Source organism: Cetorhinus maximus, chromosome 17, assembly GCF_964194155.1.
Source record: "Cetorhinus maximus chromosome 17, sCetMax3.hap1.1, whole genome shotgun sequence".
Taxonomy (NCBI): domain Eukaryota; kingdom Metazoa; phylum Chordata; class Chondrichthyes; order Lamniformes; family Cetorhinidae; genus Cetorhinus; species Cetorhinus maximus.
In genome coordinates this window covers 77,508,442-77,526,256 of record NC_135895.1, presented here as the reverse complement: position 1 = coordinate 77,526,256, position 17,815 = coordinate 77,508,442, and the positions used below count along the sequence as shown (strand labels likewise).

General features: G+C 47.4%; 1 protein-coding gene across 7 annotated transcripts in view; it reads left to right on the top strand.

Annotated features, from left to right (window-relative positions):
* Positions 1-7,886: 7,886 nt before the first annotated feature.
* Positions 7,887-17,815, top strand: part of cep350 (centrosomal protein 350) — a 209,842-nt gene continuing 199,913 nt past the window's right edge. For 5 of the 7 annotated variants that reach the window (XM_078561482.1, XM_078561487.1, XM_078561485.1 and 2 more), the window contains exon 1: positions 7,892-8,008. The gene's annotated coding sequence lies outside the window, so the exon portion shown is untranslated. Of the gene's footprint in view, positions 8,009-17,815 lie in introns of all 7 variants that reach the window. The other 2 variants (XM_078561488.1, XM_078561484.1) reach the window with 1 other exon arrangement.

Genomic DNA, 17,815 nt, shown 5'->3' with positions numbered 1-17,815 from the left:
TTCGAACAAGGTATTCAAAAGGGAATTAGATTGCTATCGGAAAAGAGAGAATGTGCAAGGTTACGGGGATAAGGCAGAGGAGTGGGACTAGGTTGAATGCTTTTTCAGAGAGCCAGTGCAGACTCAATGGGCCAAATGGCTCTTCTGCATTGTAAAGATTCTGTGATTCTGTGAAAAAATTCTGTGATTAATGCATGTAGACGAATTCCTTTGGGGGAGCGGTTGGGGAGACACTGAGAAATTTGTGATGGATACAATTATAAAGGAATTCAAAATTGGAAGTTGGGCTTCTGGAGCTTTTAAGTATATAGGGTTGGACAGTAGGCAGACTAAGTTGGGAATAACCCTAACTCAACATTCTTACCTAGGGAATATCAATAGGATCCTGATAAATCAGGCTAGATCCTCACAAAAGGTAGACTCTACAGCCCAGGAAGAAGCAGACTGAGAAGCTTAATTGGTTATGCACACAAACTAGACTATGATGTATTAGAATTGAGCACCATGCTGAAATATGCTATTGTTGGGGAAGTGCGAAAAGCAAATAAAGCATTGAAGAAATTAAGTTCAGAGGAACGTACACTCAGATTTCCAGACCTGTGTGATCCAGAAGGGATGAATTTAGTTGTTTTCCATGGCGCCTCACACACTAATCTTCCCGATGGTTACTCAAGCACAGCAGGATTCATTATATTTTTAGTGGGAAGAAACGATAATTGTTGTCCACTGACTTGGGAATTGAAGAAAATAAAGAGAGTAGTTAAAAGAACCTTAGCTGCGAAGACACTCATGCTGGTAGAAGCGACAGATATGGTTATGTATTTATCGAGTATTTTAAAGGAACTCCTGTATAAGGGGCAACTGGGGGAAAATGTGGCTATAGAATGCTGCATAGATGATCGCTTGCTCTTGTCCATTCAACAAAGAGTGCCATAGAAAAGAGGTTGAGGATTGATCTTGCAAGTATAAAAGAGGTGTTAGAAAGGAAGGAGATTTCCAAAGTAACATGGGTTGACACAAGGCATCAGTTGTCAGATTGTTTACATGCTCCTCCTTTCCCACAAGCAGTGCTGGAAAGGCATTAGTGTTTTCCATGCAGCAGTCCTCACCTCCCTATCAGCAGCTGGGCTCCCCTAGGTACCTCATACAAGGAACACAGAATGTTCTTATACAGGTACAGCAAGCAATTAGGAAGGCAAATGGCATGTTGGCTTTTATTGCAAGGGGATTGGAGTACAAGAATAATGAAGTCTTGCTACAGTTGTGCAAGGTTTTGTTGAGACTGTATCTGGGGTACTGTGTGCAGTTTTGGTCTCCACATTTTAGAAAGGATATACTTGCATTGGAAGTGGTACAGCAAAAGTTCACTAAATTGGTCCCTGGGATGAAGGGGTTGTCCTATGATGAGAGGCTGAGTAAAATGGACTTATATTCTCTAGGGTTTAGAAGAATGAGAGGTGATCTTATTGAAACGCACAAGATACTGATGGTACTTGATAAGGTGTACGCTGAGAGATTGTTTCGGCCCACTGGAGAGTCTAAAACACAGGGGCAGAGTCTCAGGATAAAGAACTGCTCATTTAGGACTGAGATGAGAAAAAAGTTCTTCACTCAAAAGGTTGTGAATCTTTGGAATTCTCTAACCCGGGGGTTGTGAATGCTCCATCGTTAAATCTATCTCAGCATTATATTATGATCACTGTTCCCCAAATTCTCCCCCACGGAAAGACGCTCCACTTTAATCCCAGAATTAGTTCCAGCACTGCATTCTTCCTCATTGGGCTGGAAACACGCGGATCACGAAAGTTCTTTTGTACATATTTCAGGAATTCCTCTCCACCCCATAACACTGCTATTCTGCTATTTTCCCTGTTTATATCAGGAAATTGAAATGCCCCTTTATCACAATTCTAAATTTCTTGCATCTTTCTGTAGCTTGAGAATTTGCACCTCTGTCTCCCCCTCCTCCGTCCCCCCCCGCCCCCTCACCACTATTTGGTGATCTAGAGTGTACAACTAGCATCACAACAGCTCCTCTACTGTTTATTCTAACAATGAAGATTCTTTGAACCCTCAAGTGTATACATACTTTTCTAGAGGATCTTTCATCAAACCACCGATCATTGTTTTTATTTACTTCCCTCTTTCCTGAAACTTTCCTGCGGCCAGGAATATAAAGTGCCCATTCCTCCTTTTGTTTGAGGCCGATCTAAATTACTGCTGTTACATACTCCCACTTGGCTACTTGTACCTGTAGCTTATTCATTATTGCTACACTCATTTTATGTATATGGACTTCAAGTTAATTTTCATCTGCCTTGCCTCCCCACACCCCCCTTCAGAGCCCTCCTATTTCTGAACTTTTTTTATGCTAATGTTGCTTATCCCTCTCAGTCCTCTGTGCACCTTGTATCTTGTCTTAAATGCTTCACCCTGCTTCCTCACCCCTTGCCAAATTGGTTTAAACCCTCAACCTTCTAAATTCAAGGGAACTCAAGCTGAGTTGATGGAACCTGCCCTCACGATTCAGCTCTGGTATCATTCCAATGAATCTGTGCTGTATCCCCTCCAAGAATGTCCTTCTCGAGGTGCAGTGCCCAACGCTTAATGTAGTTCTTCAAGAGGGGGTGCCATAATTGGACACAGATGCAGGAGGAGTTAAAAACCAGCTGGGGTTTCTGCTCTCGGTTTGTCGCACAGTGACTTCTGAGTTCCCTGTGCAGTGAATGGTTGTCAGCTGCAATGCCCCTTATGGTGTAAATAGCTCACGGGCACACACCTAAAGAACTGCCATTTGAGTGAGGTAGCCCCTGCCCTCCATATTAATAATAAATAGGAACAGGAGTAGGCCATCGAGCCTCCAGAAAGAGTCGAGAGAGAAAGAGGAGCTGATTGGGACAAAAACAGAAAATGCTGGAAAAACTCAGCAGGTCCTTGCGGGTAGGTTTGCTAGTGCTGCTCCGGGGCGTTTAAACTAGATTTGCAGGGGGAGGGGGAACCAGAGTGTTAGAGCAGATAGTGAGGTGGAGGAGGATAAAGGTCAAGCGAGGAATGCATGTATAGACAGAAATCAAAGGTTTGTACGTGATAGAAATGTTCTCAGGTGCTTCTATTTCAATGCAAGGAGTATTGTGGGAAAGGCAGATGAGCTTAGGGCGTGGATTGGCGCGTGGGATTACGACATTATTGCTATTAGTGAGACTTGGTTGCAGGAGGGGCAGGACTGGCAGCTCAATGTTCTGGAGTTCCGTTGTTTCAGACGTGATAGAGGGGGAGGGATGAAAGGGGGTGGAGTGGCATTACTAGTCAGGGAAAATATCGCAGCTGTGTGTAGACAGGACAGCCCGGAGGGCTCGTCTACAGAGGCCATATGGGTGGAGCTGAGGAACGGGAAAGGTGTGACCACACTAATAGGTTGTATTATAGACCACCCAATAGTCAAAGAGAATTGGAGGAGCAAATATGTAGAGAGATAGCAGACCGATGTAAGAAACAGAAAGTTGTGATAGTAGGAGATTTTAACTTTCCACATATTGACTGGGACTCCCATACTGTAAAAGGGCTGGATGGCTTGGAGTTTGTCAAATGTGTTCAGGAAAGTTTTCTAAATAAATATATAGAGGTACCAACGAGAGAGGATGCAATACTTGATCTCCTATTAGGGAACCAGACAGGTCAGGTGACAGAAGTATGTGTAGACGAACATTTTGGGTCCAGTGACCACAATGTCATTAGTTTTAAGTTAATTATGGATAAGGATAGGTCTGGTCCTCGAGTTGAGATTGTAAATTGGAGAAAGGCCAATTTTGTGGAAATGAGAAAGGATCTAGGAAGAGTGGATTGGGATAAGTTGTTTTCTGGCAAGGATGTGTTCAGTAAGTGGAAGGCATTCAAAGGCGAAATTTTGAGAGTGCAGAGTTTGCATGTTCCTGTCAGGATTAAAGGCAAAGTTAACAGGCATAGGGAACCTTGGTTTTCAAGGGATATTGGCGATCTGTTTAAGAAGAAGAGAGAGGTATAAAGCAGGTATAGGCAACAAGGAGCAAATGAGGTACTTGTAGAGTATAGAAAATGTAAGAAAATACTAAAGAAGGAAATCAGGAAGGCAAAAAGAAGACATGAGGTTGCTTTGGCAGATAATGTGATGGTAAACCCGAAGGGTTTCTACAAGTATATTAAGAGTAAAAGGATAGTAAGGGACACAATTGGTCCCCTTGAAGATCAGAGTGGTCGTCTATGTGTGGAGCCTCACGAGATGGGGGAGATCTTAAACAGTTTTTTTGCATCAGTATTTCCTCAGGAAACTGGCATAATGTATAAGGAAGGAAGGGAAACAAGCAGTAGTGTCATGGAACATATAAAGATTAAAGAGGAGGAGGTGCTTGCTGCCTTACAGTGAATAAAGGTAGATAAATCCCCCGGGCCTGACATGATATTCCCTCGGACCTTGAGGGAGACTAGTGTAGAAATTGCAGGGGCCCTGGCAGAAATATTTAAAATGTCCTTAGCCACGGGTGAGGTGCTGGAGGATTGGAGGGTAGCTCATGTTGTTCCGTTGTTTAAAAAAGGCTCCAAAAGTAAACCAGGTAATTACAGGCCAGTGAGCCTGACGTCAGTAGTAGATACATTATTGGAAGGTGTTCTGAGAGATCGGATATACAATTATTTGGACAACCAAGGGCTGATTAAGGATAGTCAGCATGGCTTTGTGCGTGGTAGGTCATGTTTAACGAACCTTGTAGAGTTTTTCAAGGAGGTTACCAAGAAAGTAGATGAAGGAAAGGCTGTGGATGTTGTCTACATGGACTTTAGTAAGGCCTTTGACAAGGTCCCACATGGGAGGTTAGTTCAGAAGGTTCAGACACTTGGTATCCATGGAGAGGTTGTAAACTGGATTCGAAATTGGCTGTGTGGGAGAAGACAGAGAGTGGTAGAGTGAGATTGCTTCTCAGACTGGAGGCCTGTGACTAGTGGTGTGCCTCAGGGATCTGTGCTGGGACCATTGTTGTTTGCTGTCTATATCAATGATCTGGATGATAATGTGGTAAATTGGATCAGCAAGTTTGCTGATGACACTAAGATTGGAGGCGTTGTGGACAGCGAGGAAGGTTTTCAAAGCTTGCAGAGGGATCTGGACCAACTGGAAAAATGGGCAGATGGAATTTAATGCAGAAAAGTGTGAGGTGTTGCATTTTGGAAGGACAAACCAAGGTAGGACATATACAATAAATGGTAGGGCACTGAGGAGTGCGGAGGAACAAAGGGATCTGGGAGTTCAGATACATAATTCCCTGAAAGTGGCGTCTCAGGTAGACAGGGTTGTAAAGAAAGCTTTTGGCATACTGGCCTTCATAAATCAAAGTATTGAGTATAGGAGCTGGGATGTTATGGTGAGGTTGTATAAGACATTGGTGAGGCCAACTTTGGAGTATTGTGTGCAGTTCTGGTCGCCTAACTACAGGAAGGATATCAGTAAGATTGAAAGAGTGCAGAGAAGATTTACTAGGATGTTGCCAGGTCTTCAGGAGTTGAGTTACAGGGAAAGATTAAACAGGTTAGGACTTTATTCCTTGGAGCGTAGAAGAATGAGGGGAGATTTGATAGAAGTTTACAAAATTATGAGGGGTATAGACAGAGTAAATGCGAGTAGGCTCTTTCCACTTAGATTAGGAGAGATAAACACGAGAGGACATGGCTTTAGGGTAAAAGGGGAGAGGTTTAGGGGGAACATTAGGGGGAACTTCTTCACTCAGAGAGTGGTGGGAGTGTGGAACGAGCTGCCATCTGACATGGTAAATGCGGGCTCACTCTTAAGTTTTAAGAATAAATTGGATAGATACATGGATGGGAGAGGTCTGGAGGTTTACGGACTGGGTGCAGGTCAATGGGACTAGCGGAATAATATTTTGGCACAGACTAGAAGGGCCGAATGGCCTGTTTTTCTGTGCTGTAGTGTTCTATGGTTCTGGTCTGACAGCATCTGTGGAGACAAAGGCAGAGTTGACGTTTCGAGTCCGTATGACCCTTCTTCAGAGCAAAATTGGGAATTTGAGCTGAAAATGAACTGAACTCTTGTGACACTTTTCCTCATCCTTATAGAGTTGAGGTGGGTCAACAATGGCAGAGTGCATGATCATGACATAGTAATAACAACACAAAGTGTCAGGGGTGAGAGTGCAACGGGGGGGGTCAGGAAGGGGGAGGTAGGGGGAGGGGAGTGTCAGGAAGGCGTGGAGAGTGGGAGACCAGGGGAGGGTGAGGGAGGAGGGGGAGGGTGAGGGAGGAGGGGAGGAGGAGGGTGAGGGAGGAGGGGAGGAGGAGGGTGAGGGAGGGGGGAGGAGGAGGGTGAGGAGAGTGTCAGGAAGACGAAGAGAGTGGGAGACGGGGGGACGGAGGAGGAGGGGTGTGTCAGGAAGGTGAAGAGTGGGAGACCGGGGGGAGGGTGAGGGAGGAGGAGAGTGTCAGGAAGGCGAGGAGAGTGGGAGACTGGGGGAAGGTGAGGGAGGAGGAGGGGAGTGTCAGGAAGGCAAGGAGAGTGGGAGACGGGAGTGGGAGATGGGAGACGGGAGGGGAAGGGGGAGAGGGGAGGGGGAGGGGGAGGGGGGGGGGGGGGTAGAAGGGAGGGGGAGGGGAGAAGGGAGAGGGGGGAGGGGAGAAGGGAGGGGGAGGGGAGGGGGGAGGGGAGAAGGGAGGGGGAGGGGAGGGGGGAGGGGAGGGGGGAGGGGGGAGGGGGGAGGGGAGGGGAGAAGGGAGGGGGAGGGGAGAAGGGAGGGGGAGGGGAGAAGGGAGGGGCATGGGGATGGGAGAAGGGAGGGGGACGGGAGAAGGGAGGGGGAGGGGGAGGAGGGAGGGGGAAGGGAGGGGGAGGGGGGAAGGGAGGGGGAGGGGGGAAGGGAGGGGGAGGGGGGAAGGGAGGGGGAGGGGGGAAGGGAGGGGGAGGGGGGAAGGGAGGGGGAGGGGGGAAGGGAGGGGGAGGGGGGAAGGGAGGGGGAGGGGGAAGGGAGGGGGGGAAGGGAGGGGGAGGGGGGAAGGGAGGGGGAGGGGGAAGGGAGGGGGAGGGGAGAAGGGAGGGGGAGGGGAGAAGGGAGGGGGAGGGGAGAAGGGAGGGGGAGGGGAGAAGGGAGGGGGAGGGGGAAGGGAGGGGGAGGGGGAAGGGAGGGGGAGGAGGAAGGGAGGGGGAGGGGGAAGGGAGGGGGAGGGGGAAAGGGGGGGGAGGGGGGAGGGGGGGGGAGGGGGGAAGGAGGAGGGGGAAGGAGGAGGGGAGGAGGGGGAAGGAGGAGGGGAGGAGGGGGAAGGAAGGAGGGGGGGAGGAGGAGGAGGAGGAGGGGGAGGAGGGGGGGAGGAGGAGGAGGAGGAGGGGGGGAGGGGGGAGGAGGAGGGGGAGGGGGAGGAGGAGGGGAGGGGGGGGGAGGAGGAGGGGGGAGGGGGGAGGAGGAGGGGGGAGGGGGGGAGGAGGAGGGGGGAGGGGGGAGGAGGAGGGGGGAGGGGGGAGGAGGAGGGGGGAGGGGGGAGGAGGAGGGGGGAGGGGGGGAGGAGGAGGGGGGAGGGGGGGGAGGAGGAGGGGGGAGGGGGGGAGGAGGAGGGGGGAGGGGGGAGGACTGTGGTGAAGGAGGAGGAGGGGAGTGTCAGGAAGGCGAGGGTGAGGGGGAATAGAGGGATTGGTGTGCCAGGGAGGGGAGGAGGAGGGTGAGGGAGAGGGGAGTGTGGGGGAGGAGACAGGGGAAGGAGGCAGGAGGAGAGGAGTGTCGGGGGGGGGGGGGGTGGTTGAGAGGTGTTGCCAGGGGGCGGGTTGGGGTTGTTAGGGGGCGGGTTCCGGTTGTCAGGGGGCGGGATTGGTTTGTTATTGGGCGGGGTCGCTCTCCCTCTCGCGAGAGCTGGTGGGAGCTGCGGTGACTTGCGCGTGCGCAGCGGCAGGTAATGGCGTCAGAGAGGGGCGAGATCGGGCGCTGGTAACGGTCAACCCGGAGAGCGATCGAGAGCGGCCATGTCCCGACCCACAGCACGGCAGGTAGGAGTGATTAAACACCCCCAAACCCCGCCCTGGGACCGTGCCCCAAGAGAGGGAGGGAGAGAGGGAGAGGCCGGGGCCTCGGGGAAGGAAGCGGGCGGTCGGTCGGTCAGTCAGTCAGAGGAAGGCCGGGCCGCCCTGGGGCCGGGATCAGGGACAGGAGCCTGATTGACAGCGGGGAGGCGGCAGAGAGGAAGGCGACAAAGTTGGGTTTGCCTGAACTGCCGGCTCTCCCATTCCCCGGTACATTCCCTGTAGCCCCCTCCCCCCCATGTCGTGTACTGTCAGTGGCCGCACAGCAAGATCCCACATAGAGCTGAGCCTCCGCCCCGCCCCGCCACCCGGGCTCTGGCTTCCCGCACTCTCCCAGGTTAACATGTCTTATCTACACTGTGCCCCAAGATCCAGGCGGGAGGGGGGGTGGGGAGGTGACATTGCCCCTCCTCCCCAGTCTCCAGCAATAAGAGTTTTCCCTGAACGCATTCAGAGTTCACCGTTTACTCTATAATTCTCCTATTGCTGCATCATTGGCAGCGCCAGAAGGTGAGCTGAAGATGTGGACCTTGCTCTTTCCTCACCTAGCAAGCAATTTCCGCATTTGTGTTAGTGGTGTAGATTGAGGGATAAATATTGGTGAAACTGCGCCCCCCCCCCCCCCCCCGGCTAAATGCTGTGCTAGTAATTCTTTTATATCCAGAGCAGATAAAACCAGGGCTTAGCATTTCGTCCAAAGAACCAGGAGCAGAGCCACGCAAGTGAGATGATAAACGCTGCTCCTGATTCAGGATACACAGATTCCCAGGACAAGTCTGGTCGGCCCTTGCGTGTTTTCCCCGTCGTAAATTTCTATGAAGCTCTCAGTTCCCAGACCTGAGTTAGACTACACTCCGTGGGGTGGATTTTCCACTTGGGTCGCAATCGCCAACATCGGCAGAACTTTATGTCCGTTTGTTCTAAGTGTTCGTCCACCTCCCACCCCCCTCACAACCATGTTTCTACATAGACCTGTTTCCATTATACCCAGAACACTGCCCGATCACCCTAAAGCAGTGTGATCAGGCAGTGTTTTATGCTGTAATTTATTTTTGAAAAATTGCTTTAAAGATTTTCCTTCATATTTTAAAGGTTGTTGCAACTCATGCAGTGTCAATCACTTTTAAAAGCGAGATAAACTATTTCCAGCTACATTGGGGTGCATTAGTACGTTTATTAGTAAATTAAATGTGTTTTAAAAGCTTTTCAAACATACTTTGTAGTGCCTTTGTGCACAGAATAAGCAACTTAATTTTTAATGCCTACTTGAAGTTCTGCAAATGAGTGAATTAGCCGAACCACCCGATGGTGATTAATTCATCCTGTGTACGTGGTCAATTTTGTTGATGGGGTCAGCTTCCAGCGTGATGTTCTTAAAACTAGTGTAAAGGATTGCAGAAACTTAAGTGTTACCCCAAAGCAAATTGCGTGTACGTTTCTGCGATTTTTTTTTGGGCCAGTTACACTGTAAAAGCCAGTATGAGTGAGTGAAAATTCAAGACCTCTGTTTATTCCTTACTGATTTGTTTTTCATTACTTTAGCCCCATCTTTCCTTAAAGATATTTCCTGTCAACCTGCTGTTCTATTGTCCCCACTTTCTACAGTTGCATGAAGCATTTTTCAACTTCAATTGATTTTGTTATTTTTCATGGGATGTGGGCCTTGCTACATTTGTTGCCCACCCCTTATTGCCCTTAAGAAGGTGGTGGTGAGCCTGCTGCCTTGAACTGCTGCAGTCCATGTGGTGTAGGTACACCCACAGTGCTGTTTGTTAGGAAGGGAGTTCCAGGATTTTAACCCAACGACAGTGAAGGAACGGCGATATAGTTCCAAGTCAGGATGCTGTGTGGCTTGGAGGAGAACTTGTAGGTGGTGGTGTTCCCATCTATCTGCAGCCCTTGTCCATCTAAGTGGTCGAGGTCACGGGTTTGAAAGGTGCTGTTAAAGGAGCCTTGATGAGTCCCTGCAATGCATCATGTAGATGGTACACGCTGCTGTCGAAGTGGAGGGAGGGGATGTTTAGGTTGGTGAATGGGGTGCCAATCAAGTGGATTGCTTTGTCCTGGGTGGTGTCAAGCTTCTTGAGTGTTGTTGGAATCACTGTCATCCAGACAAATGGAGAGTATTCCATCACACTCTTGACTTGTGCCTTGTAGATGGTGGTCAGGCTTTAGGGAGTTTGGAGGTGAGTTACTCACTGCTGGATTCCTAGCCTCTGACCTGCTCTTGTAGCCACAGTGTTTATATGGCTAGTCCAGTTGTGTTTCTGGTCAATGGTAACCCCAGGATGTTGATAATGGGGGATTCAGTAATGGTAATGCTATTGAATGTCAAGGGGCAATAGTTAGATTCTGTCTTGTTGGAGATGGTCATTGCCTGGTACTTGTATGGCATGAATGTTACTTGCAACTTATCAGCCCAAGCCTGAATGTTGTCCAGGCCTTGCTGCATTTGGACATGGACTGTTTCACTATCTAAGGAGCCGTGAATGGTGCTGATCATCAGCGAACATCCCCGCTTCTGACCTTATGATGGAGGGAAGGTCAGAGATATTGTTCATGTAGGTAAGAGGTTCCAGAGGTGTAAGGAGAATAAAAAATGGAGAGATTAGGAAGGATAATCAAAATTGGATTTTAAGAAGTGCCTTAAAGGACAAAAAAAGGGATTAGGGAGGGAATTTCAGACCCTGGGCTTAGGTGACTAAAGTGACAGTTGCCAGAGATGCAGGGAGAGAGTGCATGATGCTGCATTTAGGAACAAAGAGCTCAGGAAGAGAGTTGTACACTAGAGGATGTTACAGAGAAATGGAGCGATCAAATTTTTAAACTTGTGACATTAGGAGACCAGTAACTAAGGCCAGTTACGATGCGGGTGCTGGACAAGGCATGGATGACAGTGTTTAATTTACTCAGGTTTATGGAGAATTCAAGGCCGGCCAGGAGAGCATTGAAATAATCAAATCTTAAAGTTGGAAAGGTCTGATGAGAGCTTCTGCAGCAGGTGAACAATGGTGGGCACAGTGGTAGAAATACCACTTTGTGATGCCAGCATATTGGCGAGAGCACATGGTTCATTGGCTGGAGGCGATGGCTTTAGGGTTCTGTTTCCCTGGAGGACATTGTGGCTTGCCCAAGACTGGTGTTGGGCAGGAATGTCTGAGAACACAGAGGCTGTGGTGTGGTTGACACAAGTGGTTGAGGAATAAAGCTGAATGTCATTGATGTATTTAAGGAAGACAAGCTTGTGTGTGCAGAATGGTATTGTCAAGGAGCAGCACAATAAGGATGAGTAGTAGATGAAGGGTAGATCTTGGTTAATTTCTGAGATGACAGTGTGTGTGGAAAGATGAGAATTGTTCTCCTTGATTACCCTTCACCTTGGAAGTTTGGCTGGAATCCAGGAGCACCTGTACAGATCTTGGCATCACCAGCTATCTTCCTGCCTGTGCTTTACGGTTTGAAGCTGTGTTCTTGTCAGATGATTTATTTGTTAACTACATTGCGCGTCTTGGGCCCTTTATGCATTTCAAAATATGTGACCATCAAATGGCTATCCATCAAAGCTTAGTTTATGGCTATCCAGTATTTTTGTCAGCATCAGTGTACCTTTACTAAGTTAATGGTTCCTCCATGCACTCCATCAGTTTCCATTTCTCAGGACTCTGACCTATTTCCCACGCTGTTTCTTCATATTAATGACTTCCACCACTAATCACCCAGCCTTATTCATCCTCCATTCATCAACACCCTTCAGACTGCACACTATATCCATTCATCTAGCAATGCAGCGGCTGAATCTCTGCATTTGAATTTCCGTCTTGTATTGGACATGATTAAATCATATGTTCAATTTTTGAAAAACGCAGTTCTTTCATTTCTCTTGCAAATCCAACAAGTCACAATCACCCATTACCTTGTCTCCACCCCTGCTTGTCCTTCAGCTGTTTGTATTCTTGGGTTCACTTTCTTCTTTGATTTCAAATCTCTTTCATTTTTCAAGTTTGTTTCCTCTGTTTATTCAATCCACTGCTCTATTTTTAGGAACCCAGAAGTAATTATTGTTTTTATACCTGTGTTGCTGCTGCTCATCTCTCGTGCTTCTGTTGAGGTATATATTATTGCCTGAGAGGTGATGCATATCTCTTAGTTGTTCTCTGTTGCAATCTATTGATTTTATTGATGGCCAATGGTACTCTGAATTCCCCCTCTGGTTTCTCCTGCACTCCCTAATGTGCAGTCTTACACTACATGTCACCTTACTCCCTGTATCCTTAATGTATTGTGACAAATACATGTCATTTGCTCTAGCTCACTTTCCCAGGAACTCAAAATGTGAACTTGATGTTGGTGGCTGTGAAGAATTGAGTGGATTTTGGAGTGTGGGTTGGTGTGTATGGATTGTGGTGCCTCCATTGGAACAGAGTGTAATGTCTGTCCTGTATGTTGCCGAAGTTCCAGGCTACTTTGTACTCAAGTTTAGTCTTTGACACAGTGAAGCATGAGGCATTTAGAAAAAAACCTGGATGCCTGCCATAAAGTGTTTTAATTTCTGTATGTTGTCACTAGTTCCTGGAAGTGCTGAGGATTTATGCCAAGCTTTTTGTTTGGTCCAATTTCTGAGCGACACACGATGTAAATCAGATCGTTGTTTTTCACTGCACTCCATTATGCTGGATATGCAAAAAGAGGGTTACCAAGGGTTTATTTCCTTGGTGACAGTATTTCATGAGCATTTGACCTCCAATTTTGAGCCTGTTTCCTTATTGATCTGCATGGATTGTGACAAATTACAGGACTAAACGTTTCCTATTCGTTGGTGAAGCTAAAATAATTTTGCTTGTGTTAGCTTAATCCCAACCTGGACAGTTTGGATGGTATGACGAGCACAAGGAAATGAAAAAGGCCATTCAGGATCTTGAGTCTGCTCTGCTATTCAGTAATATCATGTCTGTACCTCAACTCCATTTACCTGCTGTTGCTCCATATTCCATAATACAAACGCCTATCAATCAGAATCTTAAACATTTCAGTTGACCCAGAATCCACAGTGACTTGAAGGAAGGAAACTCTAGATTTCCACTACCCTTGTGTGGGGAAAGTGCTTTGTGATTTCACTCTGAAATGGCCTAGCTCTAATTTTAAACCTTCACCCCCTTGCTCTTAATTTCCACAGCAAAGGATATGACTTTTCTTCACACAGTCTGTCAAATCCTTTTAGTATTTTAAATAGCTCCATCAGCTCACCCCTCATTTTTCTAAATGGAATAGAATACAAGTTAAGTTTATGCAACCTATCCTCGTAATGCAAACGTGCTCAGCCCCAGTTTCATCTGGATAGTGACTGTCAGTGACCGTGTCCTCAGGAGGGGAAAAGAATCGGGAAAATTTCCCTTCCTGGAATGTGAGAGAGTCTGGATGTTAGATGAGAACTGGATTGGCTTTGGCTGTGATGCACTCAATGGTTAAATAATTTTCTATTTTCAGGATCTCGCAAAAATGTCCCTACGGGGTGAGGTGAGTGGGGAGTGTGTTACATGGAAACCTGGCATCGTGTCAGTATTTACAGGTGGTACCTGGGAGCATGGCAGTATTTACAGGGGGTCCTCTGGTTGGTGACGATGTTGGCAAGCCTCCCCCCCCGCCACCTCGTGGCAGGCAGTGTTTGCAGGTGGCCCTCACTCGCGAGAGCACTGACAGCGCCCTTGTCTTTGCAGGGAGGGCGCTCGCTGTCAAGATGCCCATCTCTGCAGGGTGTCTCTAGGAGTGTTCTCATAATATCGACATACCAAAAACCGTGGATTTCTTAATCAGCTGAGGAGTACACTATTCAACTCTTCCAGAGCACTGCTAGCATCCCACACCACTGATCAATCACCCTCTGACATTTCTGACTCCCATCAACTCTCCACCGCTGAGTACATTGGCTTCAGCTAAATATCCCAGCATGGCTTCACTCTTCCCTTTCTCTGTAAGTGCCTCTGGCACCATGCCCCCCCTTGCCCATCTGCACCAGTCTTCCAACCCTAGGTTAGTTTATATTCCCAGTGAGACTGCGCTGTGCGAGGCCTCAACTTTCAGTTGTTTAGCCCCCAAGTTGCTACTCTTTTAAAACCTCCTTCCTTGCTACATTTCATCTTCAGAAACCTGCTTAAAGCCCAACTTTTTGGAAAGTGCCTTTGTCCCACCCTCCCCTCGCTTCCCTCTTGCCTGAATGTTTTAATACCTTTGCTTCATAAGTGTGTGTTGTTTACCTCCTCACTAACATGTGATCTGCATGATCGGTGTTGTTTGAACTTTTTAGATAGGAATTGATGTGGAGTCTTGTAACCCAGCTGGTTGTTAAAACCCTCAGTGTTAGAAACATGAGTCAAGGCTCGGGCTTAAATACATCTCCCATAGTAATAGGATGCCAAATATGTATGACGAGGGAGCTGGTTGATTTGTTTTGTCATGGTGTAAGTGGGAGCTGAAACAAATTAGAAATATTATGCAGGTTGCTGTGTTGAGAAGTGAATATAAAAGGTGTGCTTTTCCTGCTGGCATTGGGTGGTGGGGGACAAATATGTTCTCTCCTGGTGTGTGCTATTTAACTGTATAGAAATAAAACATTAAGAATCAGTTGCCATGTAATGTTACTCCCTTTCCAACTTCAGCAGCTTTTAATGGTTTAGAACACCTAATATTTTCTGTTTTCTTCATTCTGATAGCTTGCCCCAGTGGTTGTCAGGTCATTCAAACTTGCATAGCAGAGTCCTAGCCCATCCTGTCCTGGAGTCACTGGATGACACTCACCTCTCCCCTCCATAGCTTGGGGACGCTGACACCCAGGGTGCCTCCCCAAGCTGGGATAAACTAACTCAGTATAGGCTGAGGATCCACATTCTTTTGGAGAGAGTGGAGTTGCATTGTTTAACGAGCCTGTGTTGTATAACTGTCTTCTTGGCATCACAGTGGCAACTACTGAATGTTATATTGGATCAACTCTGCCAGGCCAGCTAGGAGATAGCTGAAACTTGCCATTTCCTGATCATATCCCTCCCACTCATGGTTGGGATCTTGTAGTACTATAAGTATTTATCCAATTCTCTTTTGAAATCTATTATTGAATCTGCTTCCACCATCCATTCAATCAGTGCTTCCAACTTTCAAATGGGTCCTAACCCATTTTTTGAATGTAGTGAAATATTATTACGTTATGGAATGCTGTTTGCAGGTGATTGCACAATGGGATTTTCATCATTTGATATAATTATTTCCTCCTGAAGGAATGCTAGTCCATTTGTGGGCTTTGATAGTCTGAATACTGGAAGATTATTTGGTCTTGTGGTGTGTCGCACCCTTATCCTGATCTCAGCAGATGCACTTTTGATCACACGATACCAGATAGCAACCAAGAGTGGGAACTTTGGCTGCTTTTTTAAGAACTAAGTCTCCCTATTCACTTGCCAGTTCCATCATTTCCCTTCTAAATGCTGCCTTCTCTAAAACCAGCATGGACCAGGGGCAAGAGCTTTGGGCCTTCTCTATAGTTTGGTCATTGACTGGGGCTAGTAGCCTAGTTGCTATGTTTCTAGATTATCAGCCCAGAGACTGAGTGCTCAGACCCCACCATGAATTCATTGTCTGACAATCTGTGAGCTCCTGGCAGCAAATGATCATGAAAGCTGCTGGATTGTTGCAAGAACAACTAGGAACCTGTTATTCTCATCCGATCTGGCCCACAAGTCTTTCCAATTCCATTCTACATGGTTAACTCTTGATGCCCTCTGTACAGTTAAGGATGGACAAAACAAAAACAGAAACAGATATACCTGGAAAAACTCAGCAGGTCTGGCAGCATCGGCGGAGAAGAGTACAGTTGACGTTTCGAGTCCTCATGACCCTTCAACAGAACTACTGCGATGGTAATGTTGAATGTCATGGGGAGTTGGTTAGATCCTGTGCTTTGGCGATGGTCATTATCTGCCACTTGTGTAGTGCAAATGTTACTTGCCTGCCCAAGCCTAAATGTTGTTTGGATCTTGCTGCATATGGACATGGACTGCTTCAGTAACCTGAGGGGTTACGAATGGGACTCAACACTGTTCAATCATCAGACATCCCCACTCTGGAGGAAAGGTCATTGAAGCTCCTGAAGATGGTTGGACCTAGAACACTGCCCTGAGGAGCTCCTACAGCAATGTCCTGGGACTGAGATGTTTGACCTCGAACAACTAAAACCATTTTCCTTTGTGTGGGGCATGACTCCAGTCAGCAGAGAGTTTTCCCCCCCTGATTCTATTGACTTAGTTTTACGAGGGTTTCTTGATGCCACACTTGGTCAAGTGCTACCAAAATGTCAGGGCAGTCACTTTCACCTCACCTCTGGAATTCACTTTTGTTCATGTTTGGACCAAGGCTGTAATGAGCTCTGGAGTGGAGTGGCCTTGACAAAACCCAAACTGAGCAGGTCATTGGGGAATAAGTGCTGCTTGATAGCACTGTCTACAGCACCACCCATCACTTTGCTGATGATTGAGAGTAGACTGATGGGACAGTAATTTGCTGGATTGGATTTGTCTTGCATTTTGTGGACAGGATATACCTGAGTTTTTTTCCATAATGTTGGGTGGATGCCAGTGTTGTAGCTGTACTGGAACTAGGGGTGCAGCTACTTTTGGAGCACAAGTCTTCAGCACTATAGCTGGTATGTTAATAGTCATTGCTGTGGCTGCTCAGCCGTTTGTACATATCACATGGAGTGAATCAAATTTACTGAAGACTGGTAGATGTGAAACAAAAATACCTGGAAAAATTCAGCAGGTCTGGCAGCATCTGCAGAGAGGAGCACAGTTAATGTTTCGAATCTGAATGACCCTTCAACAGTTCTGTTGAAGGGTCATTCGGACTCGAAACGTTGACTGTGCTCCTCTCCGCAGATGCTGCCAGACCTGCTGAGTTTTTCCAGGTATTTTTGTTTTTGTTTTGGATTTCCAGCATCCGCAGTTTTTTGCTTTTATACTGGTAGATGTGATACTGGGGACCTCAGGAGGCTGCCAAGATTGATCATCCACGCAGCTTCTTCTGGCTGAAGAAAGTGGCAATTTTGCACTAACCTGCTAGGCACTGCCATCACTGAGAAGGGCGGTGGGGGGGGGGGGGGGTGGGGGGGGTGTGGGGGGGTGGTTTGTGGAGCTGCCGCCTCTGATTAGGTGTTTAATTGTCCTCCACTGTTCGTGACTGGATGTGGCAGAATTGAGCCGATCCATTGGTAAGATTGCATTGTTTTGTTTAATGCATGCTGTTTGGCATGCTCGTGGTTCTGTAGTTGTAGCTTCATCAGGTTTTTAGATAGGCCTTATGCTGTTTCTGGCATACCACCCTACACTCCTCTTTGAACCAGGGTTGATCCCTTGACTTGATGATTGTAGTAGAGTGAGGGACTTGCAGGCTGTGAGCTTACAGATTGTGTGGTTGGATACAATTCCATTGCTGCTGATGGCCCACAGCACCTTATGGATGCCCAGTTTTGAGCTGCTAGATCTGTTCTTATTCTATCCCACAATGGTAGTGCCACGTAATATGAAGAAGAATGTCCTAAGTATGAAGTTGTCACAAGGAGGACTGTGTGGTGGTCACTTCTACCAATACAGGAAGTGAGGAAAAGGCGGAGGGGTGGCTCTGTTTGCTAATGATGGTATTAGCACAATAGAGAGGGATGACCTAAGTTCAGGAAACCAGGATGTGGAAATGGTTTGGGTAGAGATGAGAAATGGTGAAGGTAAGAAGTCACTT